Source organism: Pogona vitticeps, chromosome 1 (assembly GCF_051106095.1).
Source record: "Pogona vitticeps strain Pit_001003342236 chromosome 1, PviZW2.1, whole genome shotgun sequence".
Taxonomy (NCBI): domain Eukaryota; kingdom Metazoa; phylum Chordata; class Lepidosauria; order Squamata; family Agamidae; genus Pogona; species Pogona vitticeps.
Genome location: NC_135783.1, coordinates 308764558 through 308777401, shown reverse-complemented (window position 1 = coordinate 308777401; position 12844 = coordinate 308764558).

Sequence of the window (12844 nt, the reverse complement as noted above, 5' to 3'; positions counted from 1 at the left end):
CCTTGGCACTTGCCTAAACCTGATTTAACGTTGATGTCAGAGAAGCTGGAATGAGAAAGTACAGAACCACAGGATATTTTACTCCCTCGCCCTTTTTAAATAAAAGATCCTAGAGTGCTGTCTTCACTTTCGTCAGCATGGCTGTGTTCCAGGTTTTGCTGCAATGTCATTGACATGGGGGTTTTTGCTCTAAAAGTTCTTCCTAAAGGCATGCAACTGAAAAAAAAAAGAGTTACAGGGGGCTGATATTTTCCAGAATGCCCTAAACATGTTGTGGATACATTAAAATACTATATGAAATATTTCAGCGCTACCGATGGATGGGAAAACTAGTTTTGCAAGATTATTTGGGGACTGCATGATGGAAAAACATCCTGAAATAACCTCCAAAACTAATTTTGCAGTTTTCACACATGATAATCATTTCCTGCATGGAATTAATAACTGTGCATGAAGAGCTGAGTTATATTTCAACAATAATTTTCTTCAGACTGGTGGGTTGGATGAAAAGGAAGCACGTGGTTGAAGAGAGGTTCAGCCAAAAGCTATTCAGCTCTACAGTATTCTGGACAAGGATTTGCACAAAGTCAAAATCCATGTATGCGAATGAGAGAGACCAAAAATAATAAAATGGGCATGCGAAATTGAGTAATCAGGTACAGAAAACAAAAAAGAAGATAGGAACATGGACTCAAAACCCTTTATGAAAAAGAAGGTCCATCAAAGCAAGATGAAATAGGGACAGTCACAGGACAATTTTTTTTTGCAAACTATTGGTGCCCTCTCCCCAAGAATCTGATTTTGTTCCTGTGAAATCTATTGCAAAATTTTGGTCTGGTGACATTTGCACAATCCTTTCCTTCCTATTGATAGGTGTGTGATGTGTTAAAAAATTAGACACATCCATTTTTGTTATGTCAGGACCTGAAATTCAGTGTTACCCCGTTTCCCTAAAAAGAAGACTTAACCTTAAAATAAGCCCTAGTATGATTTTTCAGGATGCTCGTAATATAAACCCTACCCCAAAAATAAGCCCCAGTTAAGTGAAACCTCCACCATTGTGCAGCAACCAGAGGAAGATAACATGACTGTATTTGAATCAATGTAGATAGTTGTACATGAAAAGTATAAAACATCCCATGAAAATAAGCCCTAATGCATTTTGGAGCAAAAATTAATATAAGACCTTGTCTTATTTTTTGGGGAAACAAAATAGTAACTCTCAAATAACTCTCAACATTTCCTCTTCCCTGTCCTGTCTCTTAATTCTGCAGAAGAGTTGTACAGTGGTCTTTTTGCCAGTAGTAGAAGAAAAACAGATTATAACATTCCAGTTAAACATTTTCCCTCTTTAAACCTTTCTATTTATGAACTGATGGTATCCTTGGTTATTCTCTCCACTCTCCATTACTATGGAGTAAAGCTTACGGGGCCACTTCTACACTCCGTTTCAAGTGTATATGTTTTTTTTTATGACAAGATTTTTCTGAGTGCATCCTCCATTAAAAATAAAAAGATGACATATAAAATATGTTGTTGTGTTGTTATGTGGTGTCATGTCACCTCCAACTTATAGAGATATTATGAATGAGCAACCTCTAAAATGTCCTATTGTTAACAGCTCTGTTCAACTCTTCCAAACTCAAGGCAGTGGTAAACCACTTCAGAATATTTATTACCCTGAAATCCCATTAATGACACAGTCTCTTATATTTTGCATGCCCCCTATAACCCTATTGTGGCTTAAAATGTGTGAGGTAAAAGGTTGCATTTGCCCTATTTCCCCTGTCATCTAATAAAATATGGAAACAACAGTATGAAGAGAAGAGGCTTCTACACCCAAGTAGACTCTATGTGAACCAATCACCCCCAACATCTGTTCCAGAGTTTTGAATTTCTGGTAAATTTATCCTTTTGCTATGCAGTAGAAGCACAGAGATCCACAGAGGAAAATAGCTACAAGTTCCACAGAGTCTATTCTTTTCTCATTAATTGGCACTTAAAGTCTCAATAACTTATTCTGAGACATTGTAGGAGAAACAATAAAAAGTACTTATTTACAGTTGCTTGAAATTACATGTTTGTTTATGCTGCTTTCTTTATAGCACACATACTTAGCAATCAACTGAACAGATCAACAGCAAACAACTGCCACCAATGGACGAAAAGACAAAAAAAGCACTCAGAACAGAGGTTCTTTGAAATCAATGTCTGGAAGGAACAATTAGTGCTGGATAGACAGTCAATCACCCCAGCCTAGAAAAGTACATCCCACCCAGTCTCATAAACCACAGACAGGATGTAAGATTGCAAACAAAAGACCAGCAACATTAGGCTCAGTTGGAGAGGCTATTTAGGCACAGAACTGCTGCTTCCTCAGATTGTCATGTTGCACAGTATTAAAGGAACCACAGGGGACAGGGTGAGTATGAGCCTCTCAAGGTATGAGGGCTCTACATGTTTTAAAACATACCCTAATAGGGCTACACTGTGAACGCCAAAGCAAGCCCTCTTTAGCTTCAGTTAGAGACCTCTTTTTATTTCTTTATGTCATATTATTACATTTGCTTTTGTAGTATTGAGGGACAAGCATATTTATGTCCATGATTGTCAAGTGCAAATTTATAGTCTGTTTTAAAATTCTCTAATTATAACACCCTCCAGAATTCTTAGATGCACCTCATTCAAATACAGAAATCATAATTCGGCGGAACATAAGTGTCCCAAACATCTAGATTCCACAGGACTTAAGTTCCATCTTTTTTCTTCCCATTCTGTTTAAGAAACTGCTTTCCAGCATCTTTTCTAAAGGCAAAAGGGATGAATTATGTGCCTTTTTTGTACTGCTTGTGAAGACATATAGATGCGAAGAAAGATGCCCCTCCAAGCTGTTAAAGAAACTATGAGCAACAATAATAAAAAATTCATTTCCCTTCAAATTCTTAGTAATTGTGTATTACCTTTGAACAATTATTATTTTCCAGTACTAAAATATGACTGACGGCCAAATTAAACTTTGTTACATCTATAGTAGGAGAATGTATGATTCTGAAATGTTAGATTCTGCAACTCAGGTTTTTTCTAAATACTTTCCTGAGCCTGCTTCTTGGGAATGGGGGGGGGGGGGGACTGCCATTTCTACCAATATCAGCTTCACTCCTACAGTAATAGGGAAAAACAGTCTTCACCAGGACCATGTTATGGGTGTAAATAGTAAAAATATCACAGATTTCTATGGACCTTTACCAAAGCACAGTGGGGCACGTAGCTCTGGGAGATACAACTAGACTTGATTTTTGTAGCTCCAGCAAATATTTATTTAATTTAATTTAATTATTTATTTGATTTATACCCCGCCCATTTGGCCTATAAGACCACTCTAGGCGGCTGTATTATATTTTCCTTATTCTCAGGCCTACGTAGGTATAGTAAAGGACTTCTGAGACAGACAGGTTGTTGTTTAATATTTCTCTTCCCCTCCCCTTTTCTTCTTAAAGAGGACCCAAGGTGGCTTGCATCATGGAATATAATGGAAAAACCTCCTAACAGCATCCCAGCCAATCGTATTGTAGCATAGCAATGCCCAATACAGTAAGACAGAGAGGTTTAGAATGCCAGAACTGACAGTTCAACTGCCATGTAGGGTTTCATTAACATAAAATGAAAGATAGGACAAGGTTATGAGAGGAGCTGGTTAGGGTTGAGCAGTGGTTTGGAGTGTGTTAGTCAGCCAGGGCTAATATTTGAATTTCTTCAGGTTGGAAAAGGAGACAATGGAAATGCTAAAGGTGCTTTAGGAAGTGAAATTCTAGGAAGGGCTACTGTTAAGAGCAGTATGTTGAGGCTTCGCATTGTGAGAACGATGGGACTGTGTAATCTTGTATGGTATCAGGGAAGGGTCAGTATAAGTGGTAGTAGCCTGTACTGATGATGTGGCCTCCTGTAGTACCACAGGTGTTGTAGATGGTTTAGAGCGCTTCAGTATCGGTGGTTGAAATAGGTCCTGTGCCAAGACTAGTTCCCTTTTATGATTTACGGTACTTCAGTACCGGTGGGGGGACCGGGGAGTCATCAGAAGTGGAATGCTGATCTCAAGGATGGTACTGAAATGAGTCAGAATCAGAATCTGAGTAATAATAAGAGTATCAAGGTCGTTTAGGTTTGACATAAACTTCCATATCAGGATGTCCGTAGTGGTGTCAGTGGTGTTGATATCATGATGATGGCATTTGATAATAAGTGGGCGGCTCATATAGAGTAACTCTTTTAGGACGACAGTATCGCATACGAGAATCATGCGATGCGAGAAGTCCTGTCGATCCTTGATGGTGAGGGGCATCAACATACAAGTGACCAGTCTCCAGTGTATGATGTGTCTTCCTGGACCGCTTGCACGGATCAGGCAAAGTAGATGTTGAATCCGACTGACACACGGAGATAGAACAACCTGAAGGGCTTGATTGGTCACATTTTGGGAGCATAGTAACGTTAGCCAAAGTATAGGCCCAAGACGGGGGCTGTGCCAACAGAGGTGATGGTGCTTGTCCTGATGGTGGAGATAAATAATCACTGTCGTCTATCGAAATGGAATCAAGGCACATAGTCTGCTGCTCATTAAGTGGTACCAAAGAGACCGGTCTGTCTTTTCTGATGTTTAATAGTCCATGCAGCAGAAGGTGACATTTTGGATTTCTTCAGTTTCGGCTGCTGTTCTGGTACCAAGAGAGATTTCAGTACCGGTGTATATTTGGGTATCGAACCACCAGACTATGTCTTGGCAGGCAGTTTAGCCTTGGACTTTACTGAGGAGGCCACAGAAGCATCTGGAGACGGTAACGGAGGTGGTGGTGGCTGTACGGATTCCATATTCGGTGAAGGGCGAAGAGAATGTTCCCACAAGTAAGAACAGAGACAATGCTGTCTTAATTTAAGAGTCTGCTTAGTAAACTTCTTGCAAATAGGGCAGGAAGCTGGCTGATGGGCCTCGCCGAGCCAGAGGAGACAAGAGTTGTGGCTGTCGGTCAAAGGAATTTTACTGGGGCACAAAGTGCACCTTTTGAAAGGCCCAGAAGAGGCCACAAACTATCAAAAAGGGATAATGAGAGTGAAAATACGGAAAAAGGACGGAGGGGAGCAGTGGAGAGGAGAAAAAAGCACAAAGTCTCTCACAAATTCCTTTTGAACGCAATAGCGAATGGAGCTCGTTGAAGAGAAGAAACCTCAGTGGTGGCAAAAAGGAACTGAAGCACTTGCCAGGATGGGCAGACCACGTGTACTAGAGGGGCGGTCCTAGTGAACAGAGTTAAGCTCTAGAAGATTCTGGAAACCTCTGCGCAAATGCAGATAAAACCCATTAGTGTACGTTAGTAAAGTAGTTTACGTTCTGATGAAACACACTTTGGTGATTCATTGAAATAGGGAAATTGTCAGATCATCATTGTAAGCTGAGAACAGTGGAATTCAGAATAAGAGATATATGAGACCATAATTCCCTGCCCAATAAATAAAAAAATGCCTCTTACTTATTTGGACAGACACAGGCATTAAAAGCATGCCTTGGATATAATCTATATTGTGCACATGAGAATCATCAGCATTAACTCCAGTGAAATTAACACTTTATTTAAGATATGTAGATGTTTCAAATTATTAGTAGTACATCTGCATGTCTTTGAAAACACAATTTTTAGAGTTGTTAATAATTCTGAATCAATAAACATTCTTACTTCATGTAATATATATGTATTAAAAAAGGTTACTTGTGGTAAGACAGAGACAGAAGATGAGTCATAAGGAGCAGCTGTCCTCAACGTCTCCTTTTATTGCATAGTTTAGTCTGACAGGATGCCAGTGGGTGAATGTTGTATGGGTAGGGAATAATTTAGGACAAATGGCTTACCGATGAAATTTGACCAGAGTTAATAATTGAGAAGCGATCTTCTTTGTGTCAGAAGCATCACAGTACAATTAATAAACATATCCTTTGGGGAGAAAGGCAGCATATACGTACATACGTACGTACGTACATACATACATACATGCATACATACATACATACATACAATCAGATAACTTTCGCTCAATAACAGGCAACATCCAGAGCATTTAGGCAGCTAACATCAAGTCTTTCATAATATATGGTCAGGGGTATAGAGTACACTGATGTATGTGTGAAGTTAGCTGCTGCTGTTTTTCCCCGCACTCACAAAGTACTGTTGGCTTGTCTGGTGTGGGCTAAATAGGGTTGCTTTAGAGAAGTCTTGTATGGTATTTGCTATGATCCTTTCTCCCAAATGTCATATGCACCTCAAACAATCTTTAAGAGAATAAGAGAAAAGAAAAATCTCTGTCCTTCCCCACCTCCTATCTCTTCCTGCTTCCAGGAGGAAGGTTTCTAAGTGGTGCAGCCATCAACACTGTCTTAATTTGCTGAAATAAAAATTTGAAAATGTTTCCTCCCTCTTCCCTGTGGAGTGGCCCGTATTTGTAGGTAAATTCAACTGTAGGCAGTTTCGTGATCCGAACCTCCAGGAAATTCACAGAAAAGTACCCACCACCTTGCCCTCTCCTTTCTCCTCCTGGTTCTGTGAGGAAATTTTCACTTTAAAAAAATAATTAAGTGGTGCAATGTGTTGTCTGTTAAGATACTTCCAAGTAACTGTTTTCTGTGTGACTGGAAGCTGGACTTTCTTAAATTTTCATTCATTTTAAGAGATGTTAGTTCTTTCCTCATTATAGTCTTGGCATTCTCTGCTGTTGCTTTGAGATTCAGATGTTCTGAAAAGAATCTTTATTTGATTTCAATCTGAGAGATGTGGGATAGTAGCCATTGATAAAACATGAAGACATAGCATACACAGTATTAAATATACAAAGGTAAGCTGGAGATAAAATAGGGAACATAAACTTAAAATAATTTGTTCAGAAACCAAATGCCCAGAATTTTGGAATGATGTGAATCATTAGCTATCACTGAGTATTTCAAGTCCACATTAAATAAAAGTTAAAATAAATGTTGAAATGAAAATTAAATTAAATAATAAATTTAAAAGACAACAGAGGTGATTGCCAACGTAGCTGTAATTTTTAATGTTATAATGAATCATGGCAGCACTTAAAAGGTCAGATTCACCTACTGTGGCAAACTGACCTCTTTGAAGGGTCTCAGGAAGAGTGAACAGTGATTAATTCATTTTTCCTGTACCTAGTATTTCAGTCAACTGGAATTTACACAAGTTCTACTGGGATCAAAGGAGTGCAGAAAGTTGAATAGAAGTATGTTACACTTTCTGTCATTTTAATTATGAGAATTTTAGGACAAATAAACAATATTTATATTCTTTGTATTGATTGGAATCACTAAGGAGAATACTGTATACAGAAAAAAATTTTTAGATATAGTTGATCGATACTTTTTATTAAAATCAACCAAAGTAGTGGTAGGTCTCCTGCACTTAAAAGGTATAGAAACATTGATGGGAGGAGAGAAGGTGAAATTGATCAACATCTACTTTGCCTCCTGCACAACACCTTCTTCTCCTTTCCTTTGCCAAAAGGACGTTCTGAAAACAGAATAAATGAGAGGTTCATTGCATTATAACATAAGTGAAGAGGTCATATGGGAACACCTAAATGTTCTAAATTATTTCAAGTCTGCAAGATGAACCACATGCAATGGTATCAAATAAACTTCCATATGTAATCTGAAATCCTCTGTCTATAAAAACTTACAGATTACTGCAGTTACTGACTGCTAGCATGGGTTTCTCAAAAAATGAACCATGCTAGGCTATTGACAGAGTGACCCGCTTTATAAATCACAGGAACGTTGTGGCTGTACCACATCTTGATTTTGGCAAGGTGTTTGACAGAGCCTCCCATAAGATTCTTGAGACAACTGAAGTAAAATATAGCCTTGATGATGGGGCCGTTACATGGATTTATCATAGCTTTTTGATGGGCTGTGTTCGAAGAGTGTTCACTGATAGATCAATGTCAGCCTTCAGAGAAGTGTCAAGTGAGGTGCTGCACAGTTCACCCCAATGTCACAAAACTTTTATTGTCATGAAGATCTCTTTAATATTTAGTCAAAATCTCTGCTCCGTAATTTGAATCAGTTACAGTGGTCCCTCAATTTACAACCATAATCAGTTCCAGAAGATGGACATAAGTCAAAATGGTCGTAAGTTGAAGCACCATTTCCCATTGAAATGCATGCGAATGCAATTAAAAAACAAATAAACAAATAAATAAATAAATACTGTAAAACACTGCAAGCTTACCTTACCAGTCCGAAGCCTCCTCTGATTGCACTCACTCACTCTGATCGCCAGCCATGGTGGAGGGCGAAGCCAAGGCGAGTGGCTGGAGCATCCTGGCCAGGCTCAGCCTCCCGGCACCGGGCCACTGCTGCCATCCCCGTAAGAACCTTGTATGAGTGGAAATGTATGTTCCAGTCATGTTAATGGTTGTCTGGATATAAACCACAGGACCCAAGCTTTTGAAGGCTTTAAAAGCCAACCATTATTTGGAATTGTATCCAGAACCGTGCAGTTCTGGATACAAATCCCAGACTGCTCAGCTAGACTAAACCTGAGCAGAATCATCCAAAAATAGCCCTAGGACCATCTGACAATTTGACTAAAGCCATACAACTGTTGAATACAGATAAGAATGTTATAAAACTATCATAGAACAGCTATGTTTTTGATAAACATAATTCTAGAATTGTAGAGATGGAAGGAACCCTATGGATCATCGAATCCATATTGTCAGGAAGGCAGAATGGAGAACTGAATTCTCAACCCAGATACCTAAACCACTAAGCTATCCAGCAGTTTATGTAGCAAGTCATTTTATACTTCTAAGTTGCTCACCTAAACGAATAATTGAAAACACTAGATTCAACAGACTTACTTCTAAGGACTTTATTTTTAATCAGAGCCCAAATCCTGTAGTGTAACTTACACATGAATAAAAGCAATGATACCACCAACATGCAGATTGCTGGTAATTAAAGAGTTCAGGGCTAGCAGGACCTGCCTCCAAGCAATCTCACTGTGTGAGTCTAGTGGACCATAGTTAAAATAGGCCTATTTGAATCAATTGGACTTCTTGAAGAAATTACGCATCAGATTCTCATTGATTAATGAGCTTACTCCAGTGTCATTTACAAAGCTAAGCAACAGATTATGGCCATTGTATACTAACAAAATGTTTATCATGGTGTTGGATAATAAGGAAAGCTTCAGAAGAGGCACAGCCAGTAGAGAAAAATTCAGGATAAAGGCCACATGATTGTGGAAACAATATAAATGCAGGAGCAAGTGATACTTTTAATTGACAATTAAGAATATAAAATAAAATAGTGAGCTTTCAATGATAAATCATCATCTTCAAGGCTGTGCATCAAGTTCTTGTGGACAGTTCCAAACTTAATGTACTGTTCCAAGTTCACATGACAGTGTAGAGGCCAGGTAAGCTTTTTAGACAGAAGCAGCTGCAGCGTCGTGTTGGTTTCAAACTCTTCTCAGCTAGCAATTTGGAATTTATGGCCCATCTCTTAGAACAGGCAGTCTGGGCCCCCTTCTCCCTTTTTGAAACTTGAAGAGTTTCTCTTTAGCTGGAGGAGGGAAGACAGTCCAGTTAACATGGCCTGCTTCTAACAGAGATGGGATTCGGAATTTAGTTAAATCACCAGGAACAGTCAATTAAAGCCAAATAGTTTTACCTGGTGGATGCTCTCTTTAGCATGCAGTACTGCTTCTTTGATGTCAAGAGTCCATGATGTCTAAGAATTCACATTGGTCTTCAGTTGATGTCCTGATTGTCCATTCTATGGCATCTTACAGTTCAGGAAAAGCCAGTACAGTTTATCTCCTTGATGAGATCAAGCTTCCCAGCCTCATTTCAACATCTGAACGGCCATTCAGTTAAACAGGAAAAATTAAAATAGTATGCTTGCAGTCTAAATCTGCTTCATGCCTACTGAAATGATGTACTACATACCTGTGTAAAGATTTGCCTGGTTCTTGTTTACGGTAAATGGGCAATTTTTAAAATACACAAACAAAGGAGGAAGAGGTGTGGGTACTCAGATACAGACATATAGAATTTACACATTCTTAACATCTAATATAACTGGCATTAGAATATTTGTTGCTTTATGCTAACACATTTGTGGCTGAAATCCAGCAGCAAACTGCAACAAGAGTAGTCCCACTGAATCAGTAGGGATTTGGTGATTCAAGACCCATGCAAGTTTCATTGATCAATGGGTCTATACTAGTTGTGATTTACTGCTGTGTATCTAAACCCGAGGCCTAAGTTCTGCACTGAAGAAATGTTTTGTAATTCACAAAGTTGGCACTGACATAAATTGGTTAGTTTTAAAGATGCCAATTTGTTTGTTTCTGATACAATAACATTGAAGGAACAGTCCCTTTAAGTTTGTCCTGCCAGTAGAACAGCATTTGAAACTCTAAACTGCAGCACCCTCCCTATAACCCATTCCTCTCCCTTTACAGCAATTATAAGCATTCTATGCCCCCAGACCATCAACCTAAAAATAGTTCTCTTGACAACAGAGATGTCAAATTTAAGCAGCAGGATACTGAAGCGCCTTGCGATGCATAGCAGGACTACCCTAATTCTGCAGCCTGGTAATTCAGGAATTCATAGCTGATAAATGGGCAAGCCCTGTCACATTTATCTTCAGTTAGGACTGAAGTGCCAAGGCTTTTATTATTAGACAGCTTTTCACCTGGACGCTGTTTAGTCCTCTACAATATGAACACCATGATGACAGACATCCAATCTAATAGCTCAGGATCCCTCTTCAGGTTCTTCCCACAGCAGCTGACACAGCTCCAAAATGTCTAATTGTCCTGAAATTCTCTCACTTGGCAGCATGGATGTTTTATATTCTTCACGATTGGTTCCCAGCCTGCCAAAGTCTGTGGAAGATTCTACAGCAAACATCAGTGAGTTCAACACCTCCATTTCAGTTTAGGTCCTCAAAGAGGTTGGCGAATATCTTCAGTGGCAGTTGCCCCATCAGATGCTAATAGGAAAAAAATGTTCTATAAACGTTCACCCCTTGCTTTGTGCACACATTCAGGCTATGTACTTTTGTTTTGAGACTTTCACCTAGCAATATATGAACATATACGACTAATCTACATATTTCAATTTGCTTCATTAAATACAAGTAACTTCCAGCAGCTTTCCTGCCAGTGTTTGATTTTAAAAACCCACAGAAATAAGTTTTTCGATACCAGAATATTTTTAGAAAATAGGTTAGAAAGCAGACAATTCTTAGCTAAGCTGGTCACATGTTGCCCAAAGGCCTTGTACCATTCATCCCTGATTAAACATTTGAATGTTAGTTTACAAAACTGTATTAAGCTCTCTATCTTTCAGTGATAAGTTAAAAAGCTCTAATTTGTTTCCTCCCATGATGGAACAAATGGAGCCATATACTTCTTAACTCTGTTTTAGTTTATCAAGGCAATCTGAGAACTTCCACACATGACTGAACTATCGAGGCCAAGTAGTATAAAACTTACAGAACAAAAGAATCTAAACTGATTCTGATTAATATCAGGCATCTTTATCCAAGGTCTGATGTTGCCATGAAAGCTTATGGTGTTTTCTACTTTTGAATGCATGTAACATCACTATTAACCCTACTATGAGGAAAAGCCAAAAGAATGTGAAGTAGTAAAGCTCTTTTAATAATAATTTTTGCCAAGCAATTCTGTTGGCTTTACCAGCAAGTATATATCCATGGCATAAATAATTTGAAGCTTTGTTGATAGTCAAGTTTAGATCATATTTCTGCATTTACTGTTATGAAATCACCTACGAAGTGGATGCTGATCAATTTTAAGTTTAGAATATATAAAAGGAGGTACATTCAAAAGTACTTAATGTTTTTGAACTTTTTCATATTGGTAGCCTGTGAAATTATTTAAGAAATCAGATTTAAAAGGATTTTTACTTCCCCCCCCGCCCCAAATTTACACTCATTCCCAATGGCTACAAACCAAAACCTTATAGAGATCTTATGATCATATAAACCCTGAATCCCATGTGCGCATCAGAGATAATGAATGAAGGCAAACATACCCTCTTCAAATGTTTTTAAGAATGTGCATTTCCATTTTTCTCTGTATATTGCATGACAATCACTTTCTACTTAGAAAGGTCAGCATGAAAACACAAGCAGTGCCTTTTTTTGTAGAACTGACTCAGCAGAGTAAATTACCATGAACTTTTTTCCTATAGAGGTTTATGACTTGATTCATATGCCTTCAGTTACAGAGGACCACGTCATAAACCCATTCCTGGAGCATACTACTTCAGACCACGGATACAAGATGACATGATTGAACAGATTTTCAAACAGAAAACTGGTAGAAAAGGAGATTACCCTTTTCTTTTCAAAATGCTGACTTTTGAAAACACAAAATTTAAAAACAAACATGAAAAGCATTCAAATTTGCCACTCCTATTGTTTGCAGTGACACAGTTAAGAAACAGTATTACCACTGGCTTGAATCCAGGCTATTTCATGTGCAAATGGGCTGGCATAAGAGGAAACCCCTCCCTTCACAGCAGCCACCTCTGAATGCTACACCAAGGGCTGAAGGACTTTGTTGAATGGAAAGATCTGTTACCAGGAAGATCTCTGAAACCCAGAAATGAGAGAGCCATGACTCATGGATCTAGAGCTTCAACCCCATTCCTAATGTTTGTGAAACCATATTTAGATATTTTCATTATTGATAACATCTGTATATTTAATGGGGATAAATGTTTATATACAAAAGACTCAAACAAA